Source organism: Ambystoma mexicanum, chromosome 12 (assembly GCF_040938575.1).
Source record: "Ambystoma mexicanum isolate Mex_15411 chromosome 12, UKY_AmexF1_1, whole genome shotgun sequence".
Classification (NCBI taxonomy): Eukaryota; Metazoa; Chordata; class Amphibia; order Caudata; family Ambystomatidae; genus Ambystoma; species Ambystoma mexicanum.
This window is the reverse complement of record NC_090936.1, coordinates 551,378,794-551,404,180: the sequence shown is the minus strand read 5'-3', so window position 1 is coordinate 551,404,180 and position 25,387 is coordinate 551,378,794. Positions and strand designations below refer to the sequence as shown.

General features: G+C 46.5%; 10 non-coding genes across 10 annotated transcripts; all 10 read left to right on the top strand.

Moving 5' to 3' along the window:
- The first annotated feature begins 1,471 nt into the window (after positions 1-1,471).
- Positions 1,472-1,543, top strand: TRNAA-CGC (transfer RNA alanine (anticodon CGC)). Its single transcript has one exon. It is a non-coding gene; the product is annotated as a tRNA-Ala (tRNA).
- A 2,393-nt stretch (positions 1,544-3,936) lies between these two features.
- Positions 3,937-4,008, top strand: TRNAA-CGC (transfer RNA alanine (anticodon CGC)). Its single transcript has one exon. It is a non-coding gene; the product is annotated as a tRNA-Ala (tRNA).
- Positions 4,009-6,412: 2,404 nt separating this feature from the next.
- Positions 6,413-6,484, top strand: TRNAA-CGC (transfer RNA alanine (anticodon CGC)). Its single transcript has one exon. It is a non-coding gene; the product is annotated as a tRNA-Ala (tRNA).
- A 2,396-nt stretch (positions 6,485-8,880) lies between these two features.
- On the top strand, positions 8,881-8,952 carry TRNAA-CGC (transfer RNA alanine (anticodon CGC)). The gene has a single exon. It is a non-coding gene; the product is annotated as a tRNA-Ala (tRNA).
- A 2,391-nt stretch (positions 8,953-11,343) lies between these two features.
- Positions 11,344-11,415, top strand: TRNAA-CGC (transfer RNA alanine (anticodon CGC)). The gene has a single exon. It is a non-coding gene; the product is annotated as a tRNA-Ala (tRNA).
- A 2,402-nt stretch (positions 11,416-13,817) lies between these two features.
- Positions 13,818-13,889, top strand: TRNAA-CGC (transfer RNA alanine (anticodon CGC)). The gene has a single exon. It is a non-coding gene; the product is annotated as a tRNA-Ala (tRNA).
- A 2,395-nt stretch (positions 13,890-16,284) lies between these two features.
- TRNAA-CGC (transfer RNA alanine (anticodon CGC)) lies at positions 16,285-16,356 on the top strand. The gene has a single exon. It is a non-coding gene; the product is annotated as a tRNA-Ala (tRNA).
- A 2,391-nt stretch (positions 16,357-18,747) lies between these two features.
- Positions 18,748-18,819, top strand: TRNAA-CGC (transfer RNA alanine (anticodon CGC)). Its single transcript has one exon. It is a non-coding gene; the product is annotated as a tRNA-Ala (tRNA).
- Positions 18,820-21,221: 2,402 nt separating this feature from the next.
- TRNAA-CGC (transfer RNA alanine (anticodon CGC)) lies at positions 21,222-21,293 on the top strand. Its single transcript has one exon. It is a non-coding gene; the product is annotated as a tRNA-Ala (tRNA).
- A 2,395-nt stretch (positions 21,294-23,688) lies between these two features.
- TRNAA-CGC (transfer RNA alanine (anticodon CGC)) lies at positions 23,689-23,760 on the top strand. Its single transcript has one exon. It is a non-coding gene; the product is annotated as a tRNA-Ala (tRNA).
- The last annotated feature ends 1,627 nt before the right edge of the window (positions 23,761-25,387 follow it).

The following is a 25,387-nucleotide window of genomic DNA, read 5'->3' as shown; positions in this document are numbered from 1 at the left end:
GATGATTGTGGACATGCACGGTGCACCATGCTTCAGTGTGATGTCTGCTTTTTTCATTGGAAGCCTGTTAGCCTGATCTCTTACCGGGATGATACAAAGCAGACTCGTTCAGACAGAGGGGCATTGGCTGAGAATAGTGTCTCCACCGGTCCCCCTGCTAGGCAGTGGTATCATTCTGAGGTGCTGTGCACGCTCACCAACTATCACCCCCTCTGACCTTTCCCACCGCAGAACACCCTGAATGCATTCAGCAGGTTATGCTTCATTCTAGGGCTGCAATGGATCGCCTAGTGGCAAAACCAATGGAAGCACCATTGACCTTCCGCAGAATTCCACTGCTTGTCTGCCTAGAGAAGCGACATCTGCCGAGTGTGCTAGGGACACTCATGACGGCAGAGCTATAGAGTGGTGGGTCCACGTTGCTTTCCACTAGCCAGCAAATACAGAAGGACATCCGAAAGAGGTGTCAGTCTATCTAGCAACATTTGTGGGCTTTCGGCTGGAGGAATTCCTGCGCGAAATGGTGCTATCTCATTTTTGGTGTTTGAAGACATACAGATATATATTTTTTTCTCCATAACTACACTTCTCAAATCTGGGGCATCTATCCGAGATGGCCGTGTCACATTATGTGATGTCTCAGGCACCAACGTGATGAGATCGACCTGGCGCTTTAACTTTGTCATTGTAAGTAGTAAGATGTAATTTGGCAGTTGTCATGTTTTTTCATATGCACTACTGCAAACCCCTTTCCTTACTTAGCCCACTCCCTCCTGAAGCTTTTAGGTGTGATGAGGAAGTGTCCTCTCAGCGGGGATGTAGCTCAGTTGTAGAGCGCATGCTTTGCATGTATGAGGACCCGGGGCATTTCCACTTGTTTCTCTTTTTGACTGTCAAATGATCTCTATCCACTAGATGGCCCTTTGAGCACAGTAATCCTCTGGTGGAAATCTTCCCCTGGAAGTCATCTCTTATGGAGAAGCAAAATGCACACTGCTTCAGTGTGACCATGTGGTTTTCCATTCTTGCTCCAGTTTTCCCTGCTCTTTTGCTAGTGCTTCACTCGGCAGAATGTTTTGACCAGAAGAGTTCTCCCTGAAAATTATGTCTGCAGGACAGACACACTGCATACCGAGGGGATGTAGCTCAGTGGTAGAGCACTTGTTTTGCATGTATGAGGCCCCGGGTCCAATCCCTGGCATCTCCAATTGTTTCCCTTTTTTTGACTGTCATATGGTCTCTGTCCACTAGATGGCTCTTTGAGCACGGTAATCCTCTGGTGGAATACTTCCCCTGGAAGTCATCTCTTATGGCGAAGCATAATGCACACTGCTTCAGTGTGACCATGTGCTTTTCCAGTCTTGCTCCCGTTTTCCCTGGTCTTTTGCTAGTGCTTCAGTTGGCAGCATACTTTGACCAGAAGAATTCTCCCAGGAAAAGATGTCTGCAGGACAGACTCACCGCACACTTAGGGGATGTAGCTCAGTGGTAGAGCGCATGCTTCGCATGTATGAGGTCCCGGGTTCAATCCCCGGCATCTCCATTTGCATAAACATCAGTGTGATTTTGTCCCGGTTATTTTGTATTTCACACTGCAACTCGGGCCATGATTATAGGATCATCGACATTCATATCTATTTGTCTGAGAAAACGCTGGTGCCCGTATCGCAAACCTGCCTGTAATATATCAGTGAGGTTTGCGTCCCTGCCAGTGTCAACATCCTGTATGCCTTCACAATCACCACAAATAGAAATGCAACGAGAGTACCATCACACCACAGTTTTAACCGTGCAGAATCGTGAAAGGATTGGCATTGCCTTGCGTTTCTTTTCAGTCGATTGTTTTGGTTCCGAATGTATAGCTCCACCATTGTACCTTTGTAGCATATGATGGCTAGCTTTAAAAATAATTTGTTTTCACTGGATGTGGCCACAGATGTACCTCTGTTGTCAACCTAAGTTGATCAGGTTCTGTAACTTGTTAGTTTTGAGCTGGAATATCCTACCAGCTCTGCTGCTGGGGCCTATCTCCGGCTTCTAAAAGCAAAAGCCTTGAACATATTGATATTTTTCATTAGTTGATCAGGGGGATTGCAGGGGGGGGCAGCTTTTCTGCATGTTTCTATGGACAACCAGAAACAGGTGGCTCTAAAATGAAGTCCGCCATTTGGAAACTCCAATTCGACAGTTACCATCAGTTCTGGGCGCTGTTAGTCCCAAGCAGCCAGCCAGCATCTGGTAGATTTCATAGGTCCTTGCTGGCAGCGGGGATGTAACTCAGTGGTAGAGCACCTGCTTTGGAAGTATGAGGCCACAGGTTTGATCCCGGCATCTCCATATGATATGTTTCTTCAAGTGTGGGCTTTTTCCTGTACATGGGAATTAGGATGATGTGGTCTTTTGCCATACTAAATCCTGTTGCTGAACGTCTTCTCTTTGGAGCCGATGATTGTGGACATGCACGGTGCACCATGCTTCAGTGTGATGTCTGCTTTTTTCATTGGAAGCCTGTTAGCCTGATCTCTTACCGGGATGACACAAAGCAGACTCGTTCAGACAGAGGGGCATTGGCTGAGAATAGTGTCTCCACCGGTCCCCCTGCTAGGCAGTGGTATCATTCTGAGGTGCTGTGCACGCTCACCAACTATCACCCCCTCTGACCTTTCCCACCGCAGAACACCCTGAATGCATTCAGCGGGTTATGCTTCATTCTAGGGCTGCAATGGATCGCCTAGTGGCAAAACCAATGGAAGCACCATTGACCTTCCGCAGAATTCCACTGCTTGTCTGCCTAGAGAAGCGACATCTGCCGAGTGTGCTAGGGACACTCATGACGGCAGAGCTATAGAGTGGTGGGTCCACGTTGCTTTCCACTAGCCAGCAAATACAGAAGGACATCCGAAAGAGGTGTCAGTCTATCTAGCAACATTTGTGGGCTTTCGGCTGGAGGAATTCCTGCGCGAAATGGTGCTATCTCATTTTTGGTGTTTGAAGACATACATATATATATATATATATATATATTTATTTATTTTTTCTCCATAACTACACTTCTCAAATCTGGGGCATCTATCCGAGATGGCCGTGTCACATTATGTGATGTCTCAGGCACCAACGTGATGAGATCGACCTGGCGCTTTAACTTTGTCATTGTAAGTAGTAAGATGTAATTTGGCAGTTGTCATGTTTTTTCATATGCACTACTGCAAACCCCTTTCCTTACTTAGCCCACTCCCTCCTGAAGCTTTTAGGTGTGATGAGGAAGTGTCCTCTCAGCGAGGATGTAGCTCAGTTGTAGAGCGCATGCTTTGCATGTATGAGGACCCGGGGCATTTCCACTTGTTTCTCTTTTTGACTGTCAAATGATCTCTATCCACTAGATGGCCCTTTGAGCACAGTAATCCTCTGGTGGAAATCTTCCCCTGGAAGTCATCTCTTATGGAGAAGCAAAATGCACACTGCTTCAGTGTGACCATGTGGTTTTCCATTCTTGCTCCAGTTTTCCCTGCTCTTTTGCTAGTGCTTCACTCGGCAGAATGTTTTGACCAGAAGAGTTCTCCCTGAAAATTATGTCTGCAGGACAGACACACTGCATACCGAGGGGATGTAGCTCAGTGGTAGAGCACTTGTTTTGCATGTATGAGGCCCCGGGTCCAATCCCTGGCATCTCCAATTGTTTCCCTTTTTTTGACTGTCATATGGTCTCTGTCCACTAATTGGCTCTTTGAGCACGGTAATCCTCTGGTGGAATACTTCCCCTGGAAGTCATCTCTTATGGAGAAGCATAATGCACACTGCTTCAGTGTGACCATGTGCTTTTCCAGTCTTGCTCCCGTTTTCCCTGGTCTTTTGCTAGTGCTTCAGTTGGCAGCATACTTTGACCAGAAGAATTCTCCCAGGAAAAGATGTCTGCAGGACAGACTCACTGCACACCGAGGGGATGTAGCTCAGTGGTAGAGCGCATGCTTCGCATGTGTGAGGTCTCGGGTTCAATCCCCGGCATCTCCATTTGCATAAACATCAGTGTGATTTTGTCCCGGTTATTTTGTATTTCACACTGCAACTCGGGCCATGATTATAGGATCATCGACATTCATATCTATTTGTCTGAGAAAACGCTGGTGCCCGTATCGCAAACCTGCCTGTAATATATCAGTGAGGTTTGCGTCCCTGCCAGTGTCAACATCCTGTATGCCTTCACAATCACTACAAATAGAAATGCACAGAGAGTACCATCACACCACAGTTTTAACCGTGCAGAATCGTGAAAGGATTGGCATTGCCTTGCGTTTCTTTTCAGTCGATTGTTTTGGTTCCGAATGTATAGCTCCACCATTGTACCTTTGTAGCATATGATGGCTAGCTTTAAAAATAATTTGTTTTCACTGGATGTGGCCACAGATGTACCTCTGTTGTCAACCTAAGTTGATCAGGTTCTGTAACTTGTTAGTTTTGAGCTGGAATATCCTACCAGCTCTGCTGCTGGGGCCTATCTCCGGCTTCTAAAAGCAAAAGCCTTGAACATATTGATATTTTTCATTAGTTGATCAGGGGGATTGCAGGGGGGGGCAGATTTTCTGCATGTTTCTATGGACAACCAGAAACAGGTGGCTCTAAAATGAAGTCCGCCATTTGGAAACTCCAATTCGACAGTTACCATCAGTTCTGGGCGCTGTTAGTCCCAAGCAGCCAGCCAGCATCTGGTAGATTTCATTGGTCTTTGCTGGCAGCGGGGATGTAACTCAGTGGTAGAGCACCTGCTTTGGAAGTATGAGGCCACAGGTTCGATCCCCGGCATCTCCATATGATATGTTTCTTCAAGTGTGGGCTTTTTCCTGTACATGGGAATTAGGATGATGTGGTCTTTTGCCATACTAAATCCTGTTGCTGAACGTCTTCTCTTTGGAGCCGATGATTGTGGACATGCACGGTGCACCATGCTTCAGTGTGATGTCTGCTTTTTTCATTGGAAGCCTGTTAGCCTGATCTCTTACCGGGATGACACAAAGCAGACTCGTTCAGACAGAGGGGCATTGGCTGAGAATAGTGTCTCCACCGGTCCCCCTGCTAGGCAGTGGTATCATTCTGAGGTGCTGTGCACGCTCACCAACTATCACCCCCTCTGACCTTTCCCACCGCAGAACACCCTGAATGCATTCAGCGGGTTATGCTTCATTCTAGGGCTGCAATGGATCGCCTAGTGGCGAAACCAATGGAAGCACCATTGACCTTCCGCAGAATTCCACTGCTTGTCTGCCTAGAGAAGCGACATCTGCCGAGTGTGCTAGGGACACTCATGACGGCAGAGCTATAGAGTGGTGGGTCCACGTTGCTTTCCACTAGCCAGCAAATACAGAAGGACATCTGAAAGAGGTGTCAGTCTATCTAGCAACATATGTGGGCTTTCGGCTGGAGGAATTCCTGCGCGAAATGGTGCTATCTCATTTTTGGTGTTTGAAGACATACATATATATATATATATATATATATATATATATATTTATTTATTTTTTCTCCATAACTACACTTCTCAAATCTGGGGCATCTATCCGAGATGGCCGTGTCACATTATGTGATGTCTCAGGCACCAACGTGATGAGATCGACCTGGCGCTTTAACTTTGTCATTGTAAGTAGTAAGATGTAATTTGGCAGTTGTCATGTTTTTTCATATGCACTACTGCAAACCCCTTTCCTTACTTAGCCCACTCCCTCCTGAAGCTTTTAGGTGTGATGAGGAAGTGTCCTCTCAGCGGGGATGTAGCTCAGTTGTAGAGCGCATGCTTTGCATGTATGAGGACCCGGGGCATTTCCACTTGTTTCTCTTTTTGACTGTCAAATGATCTCTATCCACTAGATGGCCCTTTGAGCACAGTAATCCTCTGGTGGAAATCTTCCCCTGGAAGTCATCTCTTATGGAGAAGCAAAATGCACACTGCTTCAGTGTGACCATGTGGTTTTCCATTCTTGCTCCAGTTTTCCCTGCTCTTTTGCTAGTGCTTCACTCGGCAGAATGTTTTGACCAGAAGAGTTCTCCCTGAAAATTATGTCTGCAGGACAGACACACTGCATACCGAGGGGATGTAGCTCAGTGGTAGAGCACTTGTTTTGCATGTATGAGGCCCCGGGTCCAATCCCTGGCATCTCCAATTGTTTCCCTTTTTTTGACTGTCATATGGTCTCTGTCCACTAGATGGCTCTTTGAGCACGGTAATCCTCTGGTGGAATACTTCCCCTGGAAGTCATCTCTTATGGAGAAGCATAATGCACACTGCTTCAGTGTGACCATGTGCTTTTCCAGTCTTGCTCCCGTTTTCCCTGGTCTTTTGCTAGTGCTTCAGTTGGCAGCATACTTTGACCAGAAGAATTCTCCCAGGAAAAGATGTCTGCAGGACAGACTCCCCGCACACCGAGGGGATGTAGCTCAGTGGTAGAGCGCATGCTTCGCATGTATGAGGTCCCGGGTTCAATCCCCGGCATCTCCATTTGCATAAACATCAGTGTGATTTTGTCCCGGTTATTTTGTATTTCACACTGCAACTCGGGCCATGATTATAGGATCATCGACATTCATATCTATTTGTCTGAGAAAACGCTGGTGCCCGTATCGCAAACCTGCCTGTAATATATCAGTGAGGTTTGCGTCCCTGCCAGTGTCAACATCCTGTATGCCTTCACAATCACTACAAATAGAAATGCAACGAGAGTACCATCACACCACAGTTTTAACCGTGCAGAATCGTGAAAGGATTGGCATTGCCTTGCGTTTCTTTTCAGTCGATTGTTTTGGTTCCGAATGTATAGCTCCACCATTGTACCTTTGTAGCATATGATGGCTAGCTTTAAAAATAATTTGTTTTCACTGGATGTGGCCACAGATGTACCTCTGTTGTCAACCTAAGTTGATCAGGTTCTGTAACTTGTTAGTTTTGAGCTGGAATATCCTACCAGCTCTGCTGCTGGGGCCTATCTCCGGCTTCTAAAAGCAAAAGCCTTGAACATATTGATATTTTTCATTAGTTGATCAGGGGGATTGCAGGGGGGGGCAGATTTTCTGCATGTTTCTATGGACAACCAGAAACAGGTGGCTCTAAAATGAAGTCCGCCATTTGGAAACTCCAATTCGACAGTTACCATCAGTTCTGGGCGCTGTTAGTCCCAAGCAGCCAGCCAGCATCTGGTAGATTTCATAGGTCTTTGCTGGCAGCGGGGATGTAACTCAGTGGTAGAGCACCTGCTTTGGAAGTATGAGGCCCCAGGTTCGATCCCCGGCATCTCCATATGATATGTTTCTTCAAGTGTGGGCTTTTTCCTGTACCTGGGAATTAGGATGATGTGGTCTTTTGCCATACTAAATCCTGTTGCTGAACGTCTTCTCTTTGGAGCCGATGATTGTGGACATGCACGGTGCACCATGCTTCAGTGTGATGTCTGCTTTTTTCATTGGAAGCCTGTTAGCCTGATCTCTTACCGGGATGACACAAAGCAGACTCGTTCAGACAGAGGGGCATTGGCTGAGAATAGTGTCTCCACCGGTCCCCCTGCTAGGCAGTGGTATCATTCTGAGGTGCTGTGCACGCTCACCAACTATCACCCCCTCTGACCTTTCCCACCGCAGAACACCCTGAATGCATTCAGCGGGTTATGCTTCATTCTAGGGCTGCAATGGATCGCCTAGTGGCAAAACCAATGGAAGCACCATTGACCTTCCGCAGAATTCCACTGCTTGTCTGCCTAGAGAAGCGACATCTGCCGAGTGTGCTAGGGACACTCATGACGGCAGAGCTATAGAGTGGTGGGTCCACGTTGCTTTCCACTAGCCAGCAAATACAGAAGGACATCTGAAAGAGGTGTCAGTCTATCTAGCAACATATGTGGGCTTTCGGCTGGAGGAATTCCTGCGCGAAATGGTGCTATCTCATTTTTGGTGTTTGAAGACATACATATATATATATATATATATATTTATTTATTTATTTTTTCTCCATAACTACACTTCTCAAATCTGGGGCATCTATCCGAGATGGCCGTGTCACATTATGTGATGTCTCAGGCACCAACGTGATGAGATCGACCTGGCGCTTTAACTTTGTCATTGTAAGTAGTAAGATGTAATTTGGCAGTTGTCATGTTTTTTCATATGCACTACTGCAAACCCCTTTCCTTACTTAGCCCACTCCCTCCTGAAGCTTTTAGGTGTGATGAGGAAGTGTCCTCTCAGCGGGGATGTAGCTCAGTTGTAGAGCGCATGCTTTGCATGTATGAGGACCCGGGGCATTTCCACTTGTTTCTCTTTTTGACTGTCAAATGATCTCTATCCACTAGATGGCCCTTTGAGCACAGTAATCCTCTGGTGGAAATCTTCCCATGGAAGTCATCTCTTATGGAGAAGCAAAATGCACACTGCTTCAGTGTGACCATGTGGTTTTCCATTCTTGCTCCAGTTTTCCCTGCTCTTTTGCTAGTGCTTCACTCGGCAGAATGTTTTGACCAGAAGAGTTCTCCCTGAAAATTATGTCTGCAGGACAGACACACTGCATACCGAGGGGATGTAGCTCAGTGGTAGAGCACTTGTTTTGCATGTATGAGGCCCCGGGTCCAATCCCTGGCATCTCCAATTGTTTCCCTTTTTTTGACTGTCATATGGTCTCTGTCCACTAGATGGCTCTTTGAGCACGGTAATCCTCTGGTGGAATACTTCCCCTGGAAGTCATCTCTTATGGCGAAGCATAATGCACACTGCTTCAGTGTGACCATGTGCTTTTCCAGTCTTGCTCCCGTTTTCCCTGGTCTTTTGCTAGTGCTTCAGTTGGCAGCATACTTTGACCAGAAGAATTCTCAAAGGAAAAGATGTCTGCAGGACAGACTCACCGCACACTGAGGAGATGTAGCTCAGTGGTAGAGCGCATGCTTCGCATGTATGAGGTCCCGGGTTCAATCCCCGGCATCTCCATTTGCATAAACATCAGTGTGATTTTGTCCCGGTTATTTTGTATTTCACACTGCAACTCGGGCCATGATTATAGGATCATCGACATTCATATCTATTTGTCTGAGAAAACGCTGGTGCCCGTATCGCAAACCTGCCTGTAATATATCAGTGAGGTTTGCGTCCCTGCCAGTGTCAACATCCTGTATGCCTTCACAATCACTACAAATAGAAATGCAACGAGAGTACCATCACACCACAGTTTTAACCGTGCAGAATCGTGAAAGGATTGGCATTGCCTTGCGTTTCTTTTCAGTCGATTGTTTTGGTTCCGAATGTATAGCTCCACCATTGTACCTTTGTAGCATATGATGGCTAGCTTTAAAAATAATTTGTTTTCACTGGATGTGGCCACAGATGTACCTCTGTTGTCAACCTAAGTTGATCAGGTTCTGTAACTTGTTAGTTTTGAGCTGGAATATCCTACCAGCTCTGCTGCTGGGGCCTATCTCCGGCTTCTAAAAGCAAAAGCCTTGAACATATTGATATTTTTCATTAGTTGATCAGGGGGATTGCAGGGGGGGGCAGATTTTCTGCATGTTTCTATGGACAACCAGAAACAGGTGGCTCTAAAATGAAGTCCGCCATTTGGAAACTCCAATTCGACAGTTACCATCAGTTCTGGGCGCTGTTAGTCCCAAGCAGCCAGCCAGCATCTGGTAGATTTCATAGGTCCTTGCTGGCAGCGGGGATGTAACTCAGTGGTAGAGCACCTGCTTTGGAAGTATGAGGCCACAGGTTTGATCCCGGCATCTCCATATGATATGTTTCTTCAAGTGTGGGCTTTTTCCTGTACATGGGAATTAGGATGATGTGGTCTTTTGCCATACTAAATCCTGTTGCTGAACGTCTTCTCTTTGGAGCCGATGATTGTGGACATGCACGGTGCACCATGCTTCAGTGTGATGTCTGCTTTTTTCATTGGAAGCCTGTTAGCCTGATCTCTTACCGGGATGACACAAAGCAGACTCGTTCAGACAGAGGGGCATTGGCTGAGAATAGTGTCTCCACCGGTCCCCCTGCTAGGCAGTGGTATCATTCTGAGGTGCTGTGCACGCTCACCAACTATCACCCCCTCTGACCTTTCCCACCGCAGAACACCCTGAATGCATTCAGCGGGTTATGCTTCATTCTAGGGCTGCAATGGATCGCCTAGTGGCAAAACCAATGGAAGCACCATTGACCTTCCGCAGAATTCCACTGCTTGTCTGCCTAGAGAAGCGACATCTGCCGAGTGTGCTAGGGACACTCATGACGGCAGAGCTATAGAGTGGTGGGTCCACGTTGCTTTCCACTAGCCAGCAAATACAGAAGGACATCCGAAAGAGGTGTCAGTCTATCTAGCAACATTTGTGGGCTTTCGGCTGGAGGACTTCCTGCGCGAAATGGTGCTATCTCATTTTTGGTGTTTGAAGACATACATATATATATATATATATATATTTATTTATTTTTTCTCCATAACTACACTTCTCAAATCTGGGGCATCTATCCGAGATGGCCGTGTCACATTATGTGATGTCTCAGGCACCAACGTGATGAGATCGACCTGGCGCTTTAAATTTGTCATTGTAAGTAGTAAGATGTAATTTGGCAGTTGTCATGTTTTTTCATATGCACTACTGCAAACCCCTTTCCTTACTTAGCCCACTCCCTCCTGAAGCTTTTAGGTGTGATGAGGAAGTGTCCTCTCAGCGGGGATGTAGCTCAGTTGTAGAGCGCATGCTTTGCATGTATGAGGACCCGGGGCATTTCCACTTGTTTCTCTTTTTGACTGTCAAATGATCTCTATCCACTAGATGGCCCTTTGAGCACAGTAATCCTCTGGTGGAAATCTTCCCCTGGAAGTCATCTCTTATGGAGAAGCAAAATGCACACTGCTTCAGTGTGACCATGTGGTTTTCCATTCTTGCTCCAGTTTTCCCTGCTCTTTTGCTAGTGCTTCACTCGGCAGAATGTTTTGACCAGAAGAGTTCTCCCTGAAAATTATGTCTGCAGGACAGACACACTGCATACTGAGGGGATGTAGCTCAGTGGTAGAGCACTTGTTTTGCATGTATGAGGCCCCGGGTCCAATCCCTGGCATCTCCAATTGTTTCCCTTTTTTTGACTGTCATATGGTCTCTGTCCACTAGATGGCTCTTTGAGCACGGTAATCCTCTGGTGGAATACTTCCCCTGGAAGTCATCTCTTATGGAGAAGCATAATGCACACTGCTTCAGTGTGACCATGTGCTTTTCCAGTCTTGCTCCCGTTTTCCCTGGTCTTTTGCTAGTGCTTCAGTTGGCAGCATACTTTGACCGGAAGAATTCTCCCAGGAAAAGATGTCTGCAGGACAGACTCACCGCACACCAAGGGGATGTAGCTCAGTGGTAGAGCGCATGCTTCGCATGTATGAGGTCCCGGGTTCAATCCCCGGCATCTCCATTTGCATAAACTTCAGTGTGATTTTGTCCCGGTTATTTTGTATTTCACACTGCAACTCGGGCCATGATTATAGGATCATCGACATTCATATCTATTTGTCTGAGAAAACGCTGGTGCCCGTATCGCAAACCTGCCTGTAATATATCAGTGAGGTTTGCGTCCCTGCCAGTGTCAACATCCTGTATGCCTTCACAATCACTACAAATAGAAATGCACAGAGAGTACCATCACACCACAGTTTTAACTGTGCAGAATCGTGAAAGGATTGGCATTGCCTTGCGTTTCTTTTCAGTCGATTGTTTTGGTTCCGAATGTATAGCTCCACCATTGTACCTTTGTAGCATATGATGGCTAGCTTTAAAAATAATTTGTTTTCACTGGATGTGGCCACAGATGTACCTCTGTTGTCAACCTAAGTTGATCAGGTTCTGTAACTTGTTAGTTTTGAGCTGGAATATCCTACCAGCTCTGCTGCTGGGGCCTATCCCCGGCTTCTAAAAGCAAAAGCCTTGAACATATTGATATTTTTCATTAGTTGATCAGGGGGATTGCAGGGGGGGGCAGCTTTTCTGCATGTTTCTATGGACAACCAGAAACAGGTGGCTCTAAAATGAAGTCCGCCATTTGGAAACTCCAATTCGACAGTTACCATCAGTTCTGGGCGCTGTTAGTCCCAAGCAGCCAGCCAGCATCTGGTAGATTTCATAGGTCCTTGCTGGCAGCGGGGATGTAACTCAGTGGTAGAGCACCTGCTTTGGAAGTATGAGGCCACAGGTTCGATCCCCGGCATCTCCATATGATATGTTTCTTCAAGTGTGGGCTTTTTCCTGTACATGGGAATTAGGATGATGTGGTCTTTTGCCATACTAAATCCTGTTGCTGAACGTCTTCTCTTTGGAGCCGATGATTGTGGACATGCACGGTGCACCATGCTTCAGTGTGATGTCTGCTTTTTTCATTGGAAGCCTGTTAGCCTGATCTCTTACCGGGATGACACAAAGCAGACTCGTTCAGACAGAGGGGCATTGGCTGAGAATAGTGTCTCCACCGGTCCCCCTGCTAGGCAGTGGTATCATTCTGAGGTGCTGTGCACGCTCACCAACTATCACCCCCTCTGACCTTTCCCACCGCAGAACACCCTGAATGCATTCAGCGGGTTATGCTTCATTCTAGGGCTGCAATGGATCGCCTAGTGGCAAAACCAATGGAAGCACCATTGACCTTCCGCAGAATTCCACTGCTTGTCTGCCTAGAGAAGCGACATCTGCCGAGTGTGCTAGGGACACTCATGACGGCAGAGCTATAGAGTGGTGGGTCCACGTTGCTTTCCACTAGCCAGCAAATACAGAAGGACATCCGAAAGAGGTGTCAGTCTATCTAGCAACATTTGTGGGCTTTCGGCTGGAGGACTTCCTGCGCGAAATGGTGCTATCTCATTTTTGGTGTTTGAAGACATACATATATATATATATATATATATATATATATATTTATTTATTTTTTCTCCATAACTACACTTCTCAAATCTGGGGCATCTATCCGAGATGGCCGTGTCACATTATGTGATGTCTCAGGCACCAACGTGATGAGATCGACCTGGCGCTTTAAATTTGTCATTGTAAGTAGTAAGATGTAATTTGGCAGTTGTCATGTTTTTTCATATGCACTACTGCAAACCCCTTTCCTTACTTAGCCCACTCCCTCCTGAAGCTTTTAGGTGTGATGAGGAAGTGTCCTCTCAACGGGGATGTAGCTCAGTTGTAGAGCGCATGCTTTGCATGTATGAGGACCCGGGGCATTTCCACTTGTTTCTCTTTTTGACTGTCAAATGATCTCTATCCACTAGATGGCCCTTTGAGCACAGTAATCCTCTGGTGGAAATCTTCCCCTGGAAGTCATCTCTTATGGAGAAGCAAAATGCACACTGCTTCAGTGTGACCATGTGGTTTTCCATTCTTGCTCCAGTTTTCCCTGCTCTTTTGCTAGTGCTTCACTCGGCAGAATGTTTTGACCAGAAGAGTTCTCCCTGAAAATTATGTCTGCAGGACAGACACACTGCATACCGAGGGGATGTAGCTCAGTGGTAGAGCACTTGTTTTGCATGTATGAGGCCCCGGGTCCAATCCCTGGCATCTCCAATTGTTTCCCTTTTTTTGACTGTCATATGGTCTCTGTCCACTAGATGGCTCTTTGAGCACGGTAATCCTCTGGTGGAATACTTCCCCTGGAAGTCATCTCTTATGGCGAAGCATAATGCACACTGCTTCAGTGTGACCATGTGCTTTTCCAGTCTTGCTCCCGTTTTCCCTGGTCTTTTGCTAGTGCTTCAGTTGGCAGCATACTTTGACCAGAAGAATTCTCCCAGGAAAAGATGTCTGCAGGACAGACTCACCGCACACTGAGGGGATGTAGCTCAGTGGTAGAGCGCATGCTTCGCATGTATGAGGTCCCGGGTTCAATCCCCGGCATCTCCATTTGCATAAACATCAGTGTGATTTTGTCCCGGTTATTTTGTATTTCACACTGCAACTCGGGCCATGATTATAGGATCATCGACATTCATATCTATTTGTCTGAGAAAACGCTGGTGCCCGTATCGCAAACCTGCCTGTAATATATCAGTGAGGTTTGCGTCCCTGCCAGTGTCAACATCCTGTATGCCTTCACAATCACTACAAATAGAAATGCAACGAGAGTACCATCACACCACAGTTTTAACCGTGCAGAATCGTGAAAGGATTGGCATTGCCTTGCGTTTCTTTTCAGTCGATTGTTTTGGTTCCGAATGTATAGCTCCACCATTGTACCTTTGTAGCATATGATGGCTAGCTTTAAAAATAATTTTTTTTCACTGGATGTGGCCACAGATGTACCTCTGTTGTCAACCTAAGTTGATCAGGTTCTGTAACTTGTTAGTTTTGAGCTGGAATATCCTACCAGCTCTGCTGCTGGGGCCTATCTCCGGCTTCTAAAAGCAAAAGCCTTGAACATATTGATATTTTTCATTAGTTGATCAGGGGGATTGCAGGGGGGGGCAGATTTTCTGCATGTTTCTATGGACAACCAGAAACAGGTGGCTCTAAAATGAAGTCCGCCATTTGGAAACTCCAATTCGACAGTTACCATCAGTTCTGGGCGCTGTTAGTCCCAAGCAGCCAGCCAGCATCTGGTAGATTTCATAGGTCCTTGCTGGCAGCGGGGATGTAACTCAGTGGTAGAGCACCTGCTTTGGAAGTATGAGGCCACAGGTTTGATCCCGGCATCTCCATATGATATGTTTCTTCAAGTGTGGGCTTTTTCCTGTACATGGGAATTAGGATGATGTGGTCTTTTGCCATACTAAATCCTGTTGCTGAACGTCTTCTCTTTGGAGCCGATGATTGTGGACATGCACGGTGCACCATGCTTCAGTGTGATGTCTGCTTTTTTCATTGGAAGCCTGTTAGCCTGATCTCTTACCGGGATGACACAAAGCAGACTCGTTCAGACAGAGGGGCATTGGCTGAGAATAGTGTCTCCACCGGTCCCCCTGCTAGGCAGTGGTATCATTCTGAGGTGCTGTGCACGCTCACCAACTATCACCCCCTCTGACCTTTCCCACCGCAGAACACCCTGAATGCATTCAGCGGGTTATGCTTCATTCTAGGGCTGCAATGGATCGCCTAGTGGCAAAACCAATGGAAGCACCATTGACCTTCCGCAGAATTCCACTGCTTGTCTGCCTAGAGAAGCGACATCTGCCGAGTGTGCTAGGGACACTCATGACGGCAGAGCTATAGAGTGGTGGGTCCACGTTGCTTTCCACTAGCCAGCAAATACAGAAGGACATCTGAAAGAGGTGTCAGTCTATCTAGCAACATATGTGGGCTTTCGGCTGGAGGAATTCCTGCGCGAAATGGTGCTATCTCATTTTTGGTGTTTGAAGACATACATATATATATATATATATATATTTATTTATTTATTTTTTCTCCATAACTACACTTCTCAAATCTGGGGCATCTATCCGAGATGGCCGTGTCACATTATGTGATGTCTCAGGCACCAACGTGATGAGATCGACCTGGCGCTTTAACTTTGTCATTGTAAGTAGTAAGATGTAATTTGGCAGTTGTCATGTTTTTTCATATGCACTACTGCAAACCCCTTTCCTTACTTAGCCCACTCCCTCCTGAAGCTTTTAGGTGTGATGAGGAAGTGTCCTCTCAGCGGGGATGTAGCTCAGTTGTAGAGCGCATGCTTTGCATGTATGAGGACCCGGGGCATTTCCACTTGTTTCTCTTTTTGACTGTCAAATGATCTCTATCCACTAGATGGCCCTTTGAGCACAGTAATCCTCTGGTGGAAATCTTCCCATGGAAGTCATCTCTTATGGAGAAGCAAAATGCACACTGCTTCAGTGTGACCATGTGGTTTTCCATTCTTGCTCCAGTTTTCCCTGCTCTTTTGCTAGTGCTTCACTCGGCAGAATGTTTTGACCAGAAGAGTTCTCCCTGAAAATTATGTCTGCAGGACAGACACACTGCATACCGAGGGGATGTAGCTCAGTGGTAGAGCACTTGTTTTGCATGTATGAGGCCCCGGGTCCAATCCCTGGCATCTCCAATTGTTTCCCTTTTTTTGACTGTCATATGGTCTCTGTCCACTAGATGGCTCTTTGAGCACGGTAATCCTCTGGTGGAATACTTCCCCTGGAAGTCATCTCTTATGGCGAAGCATAATGCACACTGCTTCAGTGTGACCATGTGCTTTTCCAGTCTTGCTCCCGTTTTCCCTGGTCTTTTGCTAGTGCTTCAGTTGGCAGCATACTTTGACCAGAAGAATTCTCCCAGGAAAAGATGTCTGCAGGACAGACTCACCGCACACTGAGGAGATGTAGCTCAGTGGTAGAGCGCATGCTTCGCATGTATGAGGTCCCGGGTTCAATCCCCGGCATCTCCATTTGCATAAACATCAGTGTGATTTTGTCCCGGTTATTTTGTATTTCACACTGCAACTCGGGCCATGATTATAGGATCATCGACATTCATATCTATTTGTCTGAGAAAACGCTGGTGCCCGTATCGCAAACCTGCCTGTAATATATCAGTGAGGTTTGCGTCCCTGCCAGTGTCAACATCCTGTATGCCTTCACAATCACTACAAATAGAAATGCAACGAGAGTACCATCACACCACAGTTTTAACCGTGCAGAATCGTGAAAGGATTGGCATTGCCTTGCGTTTCTTTTCAGTCGATTGTTTTGGTTCCGAATGTATAGCTCCACCATTGTACCTTTGTAGCATATGATGGCTAGCTTTAAAAATAATTTGTTTTCACTGGATGTGGCCACAGATGTACCTCTGTTGTCAACCTAAGTTGATCAGGTTCTGTAACTTGTTAGTTTTGAGCTGGAATATCCTACCAGCTCTGCTGCTGGGGCCTATCTCCGGCTTCTAAAAGCAAAAGCCTTGAACATATTGATATTTTTCATTAGTTGATCAGGGGGATTGCAGGGGGGGGCAGATTTTCTGCATGTTTCTATGGACAACCAGAAACAGGTGGCTCTAAAATGAAGTCCGCCATTTGGAAACTCCAATTCGACAGTTACCATCAGTTCTGGGCGCTGTTAGTCCCAAGCAGCCAGCCAGCATCTGGTAGATTTCATAGGTCCTTGCTGGCAGCGGGGATGTAACTCAGTGGTAGAGCACCTGCTTTGGAAGTATGAGGCCACAGGTTTGATCCCGGCATCTCCATATGATATGTTTCTTCAAGTGTGGGCTTTTTCCTGTACATGGGAATTAGGATGATGTGGTCTTTTGCCATACTAAATCCTGTTGCTGAACGTCTTCTCTTTGGAGCCGATGATTGTGGACATGCACGGTGCACCATGCTTCAGTGTGATGTCTGCTTTTTTCATTGGAAGCCTGTTAGCCTGATCTCTTACCGGGATGACACAAAGCAGACTCGTTCAGACAGAGGGGCATTGGCTGAGAATAGTGTCTCCACCGGTCCCCCTGCTAGGCAGTGGTATCATTCTGAGGTGCTGTGCACGCTCACCAACTATCACCCCCTCTGACCTTTCCCACCGCAGAACACCCTGAATGCATTCAGCGGGTTATGCTTCATTCTAGGGCTGCAATGGATCGCCTAGTGGCAAAACCAATGGAAGCACCATTGACCTTCCGCAGAATTCCACTGCTTGTCTGCCTAGAGAAGCGACATCTGCCGAGTGTGCTAGGGACACTCATGACGGCAGAGCTATAGAGTGGTGGGTCCACGTTGCTTTCCACTAGCCAGCAAATACAGAAGGACATCCGAAAGAGGTGTCAGTCTATCTAGCAACATTTGTGGGCTTTCGGCTGGAGGACTTCCTGCGCGAAATGGTGCTATCTCATTTTTGGTGTTTGAAGACATACATATATATATATATATATATATTTATTTATTTTTTCTCCATAACTACACTTCTCAAATCTGGGGCATCTATCCGAGATGGCCGTGTCACATTATGTGATGTCTCAGGCACCAACGTGATGAGATCGACCTGGCGCTTTAAATTTGTCATTGTAAGTAGTAAGATGTAATTTGGCAGTTGTCATGTTTTTTCATATGCACTACTGCAAACCCCTTTCCTTACTTAGCCCACTCCCTCCTGAAGCTTTTAGGTGTGATGAGGAAGTGTCCTCTCAGCGGGGATGTAGCTCAGTTGTAGAGCGCATGCTTTGCATGTATGAGGACCCGGGGCATTTCCACTTGTTTCTCTTTTTGACTGTCAAATGATCTCTATCCACTAGATGGCCCTTTGAGCACAGTAATCCTCTGGTGGAAATCTTCCCCTGGAAGTCATCTCTTATGGAGAAGCAAAATGCACACTGCTTCAGTGTGACCATGTGGTTTTCCATTCTTGCTCCAGTTTTCCCTGCTCTTTTGCTAGTGCTTCACTCGGCAGAATGTTTTGACCAGAAGAGTTCTCCCTGAAAATTATGTCTGCAGGACAGACACACTGCATACTGAGGGGATGTAGCTCAGTGGTAGAGCACTTGTTTTGCATGTATGAGGCCCCGGGTCCAATCCCTGGCATCTCCAATTGTTTCCCTTTTTTTGACTGTCATATGGTCTCTGTCCACTAGATGGCTCTTTGAGCACGGTAATCCTCTGGTGGAATACTTCCCCTGGAAGTCATCTCTTATGGAGAAGCATAATGCACACTGCTTCAGTGTGACCATGTGCTTTTCCAGTCTTGCTCCCGTTTTCCCTGGTCTTTTGCTAGTGCTTCAGTTGGCAGCATACTTTGACCGGAAGAATTCTCCCAGGAAAAGATGTCTGCAGGACAGACTCACCGCACACCAAGGGGATGTAGCTCAGTGGTAGAGCGCATGCTTCGCATGTATGAGGTCCCGGGTTCAATCCCCGGCATCTCCATTTGCATAAACTTCAGTGTGATTTTGTCCCGGTTATTTTGTATTTCACACTGCAACTCGGGCCATGATTATAGGATCATCGACATTCATATCTATTTGTCTGAGAAAACGCTGGTGCCCGTATCGCAAACCTGCCTGTAATATATCAGTGAGGTTTGCGTCCCTGCCAGTGTCAACATCCTGTATGCCTTCACAATCACTACAAATAGAAATGCACAGAGAGTACCATCACACCACAGTTTTAACTGTGCAGAATCGTGAAAGGATTGGCATTGCCTTGCGTTTCTTTTCAGTCGATTGTTTTGGTTCCGAATGTATAGCTCCACCATTGTACCTTTGTAGCATATGATGGCTAGCTTTAAAAATAATTTGTTTTCACTGGATGTGGCCACAGATGTACCTCTGTTGTCAACCTAAGTTGATCAGGTTCTGTAACTTGTTAGTTTTGAGCTGGAATATCCTACCAGCTCTGCTGCTGGGGCCTATCCCCGGCTTCTAAAAGCAAAAGCCTTGAACATATTGATATTTTTCATTAGTTGATCAGGGGGATTGCAGGGGGGGGCAGCTTTTCTGCATGTTTCTATGGACAACCAGAAACAGGTGGCTCTAAAATGAAGTCCGCCATTTGGAAACTCCAATTCGACAGTTACCATCAGTTCTGGGCGCTGTTAGTCCCAAGCAGCCAGCCAGCATCTGGTAGATTTCATAGGTCCTTGCTGGCAGCGGGGATGTAACTCAGTGGTAGAGCACCTGCTTTGGAAGTATGAGGCCACAGGTTCGATCCCCGGCATCTCCATATGATATGTTTCTTCAAGTGTGGGCTTTTTCCTGTACATGGGAATTAGGATGATGTGGTCTTTTGCCATACTAAATCCTGTTGCTGAACGTCTTCTCTTTGGAGCCGATGATTGTGGACATGCACGGTGCACCATGCTTCAGTGTGATGTCTGCTTTTTTCATTGGAAGCCTGTTAGCCTGATCTCTTACCGGGATGACACAAAGCAGACTCGTTCAGACAGAGGGGCATTGGCTGAGAATAGTGTCTCCACCGGTCCCCCTGCTAGGCAGTGGTATCATTCTGAGGTGCTGTGCACGCTCACCAACTATCACCCCCTCTGACCTTTCCCACCGCAGAACACCCTGAATGCATTCAGCGGGTTATGCTTCATTCTAGGGCTGCAATGGATCGCCTAGTGGCAAAACCAATGGAAGCACCATTGACCTTCCGCAGAATTCCACTGCTTGTCTGCCTAGAGAAGCGACATCTGCCGAGTGTGCTAGGGACACTCATGACGGCAGAGCTATAGAGTGGTGGGTCCACGTTGCTTTCCACTAGCCAGCAAATACAGAAGGACATCCGAAAGAGGTGTCAGTCTATCTAGCAACATTTGTGGGCTTTCGGCTGGAGGACTTCCTGCGCGAAATGGTGCTATCTCATTTTTGGTGTTTGAAGACATACATATATATATATATATATATATATATATATATTTATTTATTTTTTCTCCATAACTACACTTCTCAAATCTGGGGCATCTATCCGAGATGGCCGTGTCACATTATGTGATGTCTCAGGCACCAACGTGATGAGATCGACCTGGCGCTTTAAATTTGTCATTGTAAGTAGTAAGATGTAATTTGGCAGTTGTCATGTTTTTTCATATGCACTACTGCAAACCCCTTTCCTTACTTAGCCCACTCCCTCCTGAAGCTTTTAGGTGTGATGAGGAAGTGTCCTCTCAGCGGGGATGTAGCTCAGTTGTAGAGCGCATGCTTTGCATGTATGAGGACCCGGGGCATTTCCACTTGTTTCTCTTTTTGACTGTCAAATGATCTCTATCCACTAGATGGCCCTTTGAGCACAGTAATCCTCTGGTGGAAATCTTCCCCTGGAAGTCATCTCTTATGGAGAAGCAAAATGCACACTGCTTCAGTGTGACCATGTGGTTTTCCATTCTTGCTCCAGTTTTCCCTGCTCTTTTGCTAGTGCTTCACTCGGCAGAATGTTTTGACCAGAAGAGTTCTCCCTGAAAATTATGTCTGCAGGACAGACACACTGCATACCGAGGGGATGTAGCTCAGTGGTAGAGCACTTGTTTTGCATGTATGAGGCCCCGGGTCCAATCCCTGGCATCTCCAATTGTTTCCCTTTTTTTGACTGTCATATGGTCTCTGTCCACTAGATGGCTCTTTGAGCACGGTAATCCTCTGGTGGAATACTTCCCCTGGAAGTCATCTCTTATGGCGAAGCATAATGCACACTGCTTCAGTGTGACCATGTGCTTTTCCAGTCTTGCTCCCGTTTTCCCTGGTCTTTTGCTAGTGCTTCAGTTGGCAGCATACTTTGACCAGAAGAATTCTCCCAGGAAAAGATGTCTGCAGGACAGACTCACCGCACACTGAGGGGATGTAGCTCAGTGGTAGAGCGCATGCTTCGCATGTATGAGGTCCCGGGTTCAATCCCCGGCATCTCCATTTGCATAAACATCAGTGTGATTTTGTCCCGGTTATTTTGTATTTCACACTGCAACTCGGGCCATGATTATAGGATCATCGACATTCATATCTATTTGTCTGAGAAAACGCTGGTGCCCGTATCGCAAACCTGCCTGTAATATATCAGTGAGGTTTGCGTCCCTGCCAGTGTCAACATCCTGTATGCCTTCACAATCACTACAAATAGAAATGCAACGAGAGTACCATCACACCACAGTTTTAACCGTGCAGAATCGTGAAAGGATTGGCATTGCCTTGCGTTTCTTTTCAGTCGATTGTTTTGGTTCCGAATGTATAGCTCCACCATTGTACCTTTGTAGCATATGATGGCTAGCTTTAAAAATAATTTTTTTTCACTGGATGTGGCCACAGATGTACCTCTGTTGTCAACCTAAGTTGATCAGGTTCTGTAACTTGTTAGTTTTGAGCTGGAATATCCTACCAGCTCTGCTGCTGGGGCCTATCTCCGGCTTCTAAAAGCAAAAGCCTTGAACATATTGATATTTTTCATTAGTTGATCAGGGGGATTGCAGGGGGGGGCAGATTTTCTGCATGTTTCTATGGACAACCAGAAACAGGTGGCTCTAAAATGAAGTCCGCCATTTGGAAACTCCAATTCGACAGTTACCATCAGTTCTGGGCGCTGTTAGTCCCAAGCAGCCAGCCAGCATCTGGTAGATTTCATAGGTCCTTGCTGGCAGCGGGGATGTAACTCAGTGGTAGAGCACCTGCTTTGGAAGTATGAGGCCACAGGTTTGATCCCGGCATCTCCATATGATATGTTTCTTCAAGTGTGGGCTTTTTCCTGTACATGGGAATTAGGATGATGTGGTCTTTTGCCATACTAAATCCTGTTGCTGAACGTCTTCTCTTTGGAGCCGATGATTGTGGACATGCACGGTGCACCATGCTTCAGTGTGATGTCTGCTTTTTTCATTGGAAGCCTGTTAGCCTGATCTCTTACCGGGATGACACAAAGCAGACTCGTTCAGACAGAGGGGCATTGGCTGAGAATAGTGTCTCCACCGGTCCCCCTGCTAGGCAGTGGTATCATTCTGAGGTGCTGTGCACGCTCACCAACTATCACCCCCTCTGACCTTTCCCACCGCAGAACACCCTGAATGCATTCAGCGGGTTATGCTTCATTCTAGGGCTGCAATGGATCGCCTAGTGGCAAAACCAATGGAAGCACCATTGACCTTCCGCAGAATTCCACTGCTTGTCTGCCTAGAGAAGCGACATCTGCCGAGTGTGCTAGGGACACTCATGACGGCAGAGCTATAGAGTGGTGGGTCCACGTTGCTTTCCACTAGCCAGCAAATACAGAAGGACATCCGAAAGAGGTGTCAGTCTATCTAGCAACATTTGTGGGCTTTCGGCTGGAGGACTTCCTGCGCGAAATGGTGCTATCTCATTTTTGGTGTTTGAAGACATACATATATATATATATATATATATATATTTATTTATTTTTTCTCCATAACTACACTTCTCAAATCTGGGGCATCTATCCGAGATGGCCGTGTCACATTATGTGATGTCTCAGGCACCAACGTGATGAGATCGACCTGGCGCTTTAAATTTGTCATTGTAAGTAGTAAGATGTAATTTGGCAGTTGTCATGTTTTTTCATATGCACTACTGCAAACCCCTTTCCTTACTTAGCCCACTCCCTCCTGAAGCTTTTAGGTGTGATGAGGAAGTGTCCTCTCAGCGGGGATGTAGCTCAGTTGTAGAGCGCATGCTTTGCATGTATGAGGACCCGGGGCATTTCCACTTGTTTCTCTTTTTGACTGTCAAATGATCTCTATCCACTAGATGGCCCTTTGAGCACAGTAATCCTCTGGTGGAAATCTTCCCCTGGAAGTCATCTCTTATGGAGAAGCAAAATGCACACTGCTTCAGTGTGACCATGTGGTTTTCCATTCTTGCTCCAGTTTTCCCTGCTCTTTTGCTAGTGCTTCACTCGGCAGAATGTTTTGACCAGAAGAGTTCTCCCTGAAAATTATGTCTGCAGGACAGACACACTGCATACCGAGGGGATGTAGCTCAGTGGTAGAGCACTTGTTTTGCATGTATGAGGCCCCGGGTCCAATCCCTGGCATCTCCAATTGTTTCCCTTTTTTTGACTGTCATATGGTCTCTGTCCACTAGATGGCTCTTTGAGCACGGTAATCCTCTGGTGGAATACTTCCCCTGGAAGTCATCTCTTATGGCGAAGCATAATGCACACTGCTTCAGTGTGACCATGTGCTTTTCCAGTCTTGCTCCCGTTTTCCCTGGTCTTTTGCTAGTGCTTCAGTTGGCAGCATACTTTGACCAGAAGAATTCTCCCAGGAAAAGATGTCTGCAGGACAGACTCACCGCACACTGAGGGGATGTAGCTCAGTGGTAGAGCGCATGCTTCGCATGTATGAGGTCCCGGGTTCAATCCCCGGCATCTCCATTTGCATAAACATCAGTGTGATTTTGTCCCGGTTATTTTGTATTTCACACTGCAACTCGGGCCATGATTATAGGATCATCGACATTCATATCTATTTGTCTGAGAAAACGCTGGTGCCCGTATCGCAAACCTGCCTGTAATATATCAGTGAGGTTTGCGTCCCTGCCAGTGTCAACATCCTGTATGCCTTCACAATCACTACAAATAGAAATGCAACGAGAGTACCATCACACCACAGTTTTAACCGTGCAGAATCGTGAAAGGATTGGCATTGCCTTGCGTTTCTTTTCAGTCGATTGTTTTGGTTCCGAATGTATAGCTCCACCATTGTACCTTTGTAGCATATGATGGCTAGCTTTAAAAATAATTTGTTTTCACTGGATGTGGCCACAGATGTACCTCTGTTGTCAACCTAAGTTGATCAGGTTCTGTAACTTGTTCGTTTTGAGCTGGAATATCCTACCAGCTCTGCTGCTGGGGCCTATCTCCGGCTTCTAAAAGCAAAAGCCTTGAACATATTGATATTTTTCATTAGTTGATCAGGGGGATTGCAGGGGGGGGCAGATTTTCTGCATGTTTCTATGGACAACCAGAAACAGGTGGCTCTAAAATGAAGTCCGCCATTTGGAAACTCCAATTCGACAGTTACCATCAGTTCTGGGCGCTGTTAGTCCCAAGCAGCCAGCCAGCATCTGGTAGATTTCATAGGTCCTTGCTGGCAGCGGGGATGTAACTCAGTGGTAGAGCACCTGCTTTGGAAGTATGAGGCCACAGGTTTGATCCCGGCATCTCCATATGATATGTTTCTTCAAGTGTGGGCTTTTTCCTGTACATGGGAATTAGGATGATGTGGTCTTTTGCCATACTAAATCCTGTTGCTGAACGTCTTCTCTTTGGAGCCGATGATTGTGGACATGCACGGTGCACCATGCTTCAGTGTGATGTCTGCTTTTTTCATTGGAAGCCTGTTAGCCTGATCTCTTACCGGGATGACACAAAGCAGACTCGTTCAGACAGAGGGGCATTGGCTGAGAATAGTGTCTCCACCGGTCCCCCTGCTAGGCAGTGGTATCATTCTGAGGTGCTGTGCACGCTCACCAACTATCACCCCCTCTGACCTTTCCCACCGCAGAACACCCTGAATGCATTCAGCGGGTTATGCTTCATTCTAGGGCTGCAATGGATCGCCTAGTGGCAAAACCAATGGAAGCACCATTGACCTTCCGCAGAATTCCACTGCTTGTCTGCCTAGAGAAGCGACATCTGCCGAGTGTGCTAGGGACACTCATGACGGCAGAGCTATAGAGTGGTGGGTCCACGTTGCTTTCCACTAGCCAGCAAATACAGAAGGACATCCGAAAGAGGTGTCAGTCTATCTAGCAACATTTGTGGGCTTTCGGCTGGAGGACTTCCTGCGCGAAATGGTGCTATCTCATTTTTGGTGTTTGAAGACATACATATATATATATATATATATATATATATATATATTTATTTATTTTTTCTCCATAACTACACTTCTCAAATCTGGGGCATCTATCCGAGATGGCCGTGTCACATTATGTGATGTCTCAGGCACCAACGTGATGAGATCGACCTGGCGCTTTAAATTTGTCATTGTAAGTAG